General features: G+C 32.7%; 2 long non-coding RNA genes across 3 annotated transcripts in view; one reads left to right on the top strand and one right to left on the bottom strand.

The window, feature by feature from the left end:
• LOC122633855 overlaps positions 1–3,075 on the bottom strand; it is a 16,937-nt gene that overhangs the window by 1,683 nt on the left and 12,179 nt on the right. The window lies entirely within an intron of this gene.
• On the top strand, positions 89–3,067 carry LOC122633854. 2 transcript variants are annotated; one of them, XR_006328212.1, is made up of 5 exons: positions 89–229; positions 664–861; positions 1,165–1,333; positions 1,584–1,745; positions 2,071–3,067. It is a non-coding gene; the product is annotated as an uncharacterized LOC122633854 (long non-coding RNA). The 2 variants fall into 2 exon arrangements; XR_006328211.1 differs by lacking the exons at positions 89–229; positions 664–861 and having other exon boundaries at positions 1,078–1,333.

The raw sequence follows: 3,075 nt of genomic DNA, 5'->3' as shown, positions 1-3,075 counted from the left end.
TAATTACCCCTACCGCTCATCGATCGATATCGCCGCGAGATAAAAGCAGAGCTCTTACACTTCGCTCTCCATTCAGTGTTCGGTAACCGTAGTGATGACTAGCAGTACTTCTTTTCTACGGAAAGAAATATTAATCGCAACAACGCGCATAGTTTACTATTGTTATTCCATCTTTTTTTCTATTTTACTTTAATTCTGAGCGAGACCAATCGATCGTTCATTTCTTTACGTAAGTGATATCGATCATCGAAATGTTTCTCTTTTTATACGTTGAAGTTACGCTTAGTTAATCTTTATAAAAATCGTAAAGAATATAACTTTTAGAAGTTTTTAGATCACTTTCTAGCTGCACATTAGCTATTTTTTCAAAATTAAAATGCATTTTGCACTAATTATCAATAAATAATTTTAATAAATTCATAACAGAAGATTTTTACTTACTGTGTATAAAGGAGTTACGTGACTCTAATAGAAAAAAAAGAAAACTATGAATACTTATCTTCTATCTTCCATTATTCTTCTTGGATTTTTTCTAAAACATTCAATGAAATTATGATTAGTAACATTCTCAAACGAATGTTATGTTTCTAAAAACATTTGAGAATTTTTGTCGTTTACGTTTTTATAAGCAATAATATGTATTTTTTTTATTTATCTTTATAGAGAGACGCGGGACAAGAAACTTGATGTCGTTGCAAGGAAATAGCAGCAAAGATGTAGTGTATGAAAAAATTATATTCAAGCTGCATCATTGGTATATGACTCATTCATCGAATGCTTAATCAAGTGTAATGACATATATATGTAAGAAATGTTTCGAACACGTTTATGATCTGTGGTGTTCTCTACATACACGATAAGGTATGAAATTTTAAATGGTCATTCAATTGATCTTCAGCTAGTAATATAACGTCAAATTAATTTTTTTTTTTTCGACAGAATATCTTTCTTATAAACAATTCCCCAAGTGCTCGGATTTTGTTTGCGTTCGTTCACTAACGTCATCGAGAATATCCTTAAATTCTTCATCTCACTTAAATACCAAATAAAGGATATCTCCGGCAAGATTGCACTCGTCGCTGGTTAGTTATTCACTTAAATTAGTTAATCACGGTCTCATCGTCATTATTTGGAACAAACGTAATAATTAATTCCTCACAACAGACTGATTGACGAAGATGGTCTCGAATTTTCATTGGCTTTCGATGATGACGATATGACTGCTTAGCTAGCAGAACGCCGGTCTCTGATTTCATGCATTGCCTCAACATGCAATGCTATGACGGTGATGAGAACGATCTTCCAAATGAACTTCTATATGAGTCTTATTTAGGTTGGTTGGACCCTGATCCAAAGATGCATCTTGCTTTTAACTTGGAAAACTACTTTGTCCATTGGCCAAATCATGAAAAAGATGTGTACATGCATGCTTTATCTTTGAATCGTTCCCTAATATGAAATTTTTAATTATCATTCGATTATACATTCAACTATAAATAATGCATCAAATTGATTTCTTTCTATACAATAGGATATATTTCTTATAAACAATCTACAATGTGCTCGGATTTATTTTGCTATAGGCATCATCGAGAGCATCTTTACGATTTTTATTCCACTCAAATACCAAATAAAGGACATTTCCGGCGGGATTGCCTTCGTCGCTGATGAGTTCGGAAGTCGGTAGTCCTCAAATTAGCTAATCTTGATGTCATCATTATCCTTTGAAACGGCAATCAAAAAAGGTTAGTTAACTTTGATAATATTTTTCAATAATTTTTACAATTATCTGTTGATTTTACATGATAAAAAAGCTTATAATGTACTTGTTTTTTGTGGACATTTATTTATTTTTATTTATTTATTTTTGTATGCATTTGTGCATTCGTTTAACTAGGTCTAATATCATTACTAATATTTCAATATCACACTAATATTTCTATACACTTCGTCCATATGTGTATGTGTATATTTATATAGTATAAAATAGTGTGACAATCCAATCCTGTACTATCAAGATTGATCATCCTTTTTATTTATATGCATATTCACCTAACGCATTCCCAATAGGTAATTATCATATTCGACGTATCGTAATTGAAAGACTTATATCAATAAACTGACCACTGCAGGAAAGAACAAAGGATATGACATGTACAAGTTCACGTTTCCCATGGCTTGGCCAAAGTATAAAGTAGTCTTTCAAGTTAAAAGTAAGATACATCTTTGGATCAGGATCTAACTAAGCTAAATAAGGCACATATGTAAGTTCATTTGGAGGAACATTCTCGTCACAGTCATAGCATTGCATGTTGAGGCAATGCATGAAATCAGAATCGACGTTCTGCCCACTAAGCAGTTTCACCATCATCATCGAAAACCAACGAAGACTCGAGATCATCCTCGTCAATTAACCAATTGCGAGAAATTAACTATTATCTTCGTCACAATTAACAACGATAACATCGTGGCTAACAAATCTAAGAGCTAGTTAGTGGCTTCCGTCAGCATCAGCAATCTTTCCAGAGATATTCTTTATTTGATATTTAAAAGAAAAAAATCCCAAGGTACTATCGATTATGCCCGCACACAAACGCAAGATAAATCTATGCACATTGCGAATTATATATAACAAAGACATTCTGGAGAAATAAAATTAATGTAACGATTTATTTCAAATTGAATGATTAATCGAATGATTACTTAATATCGAATGATCATATCTTATCGTGTATGTAGAGAACACCGGAGATTTTGAACGTGTTCGGAAAACTTCCTAAGATGCATCATTGCACTTCATTAAGCATTTTGAATAAATCATATACGAATAATGCAATTTAAATGCAATTTTCTCGAAAACTATAACACTACTGCTTCTTTCTCGCTACGATATCAAGTCTCTTGTCACCCATTTCTCGGCAAAGATAAAGAACGTACATATTATGTCTTTTCTTCGTTTATAGAAAGCCAATAGAAGAATTTTTGAAAAAAGTTCGACAGTGAATGGAGGGCGAACTGTACGAGCTCTGCTTTTATCTCGCGGCGATATCGATCGATGAGCGGTAGGGGTAATTA

This window comes from Vespula pensylvanica, chromosome 13 (genome assembly GCF_014466175.1).
Source record: "Vespula pensylvanica isolate Volc-1 chromosome 13, ASM1446617v1, whole genome shotgun sequence".
Lineage (NCBI taxonomy): Eukaryota > Metazoa > Arthropoda > Insecta > Hymenoptera > Vespidae > Vespula > Vespula pensylvanica.
The sequence above is the reverse complement of the archived record's forward strand: the minus strand, read 5'-3'. Positions and strand labels throughout refer to the sequence as shown.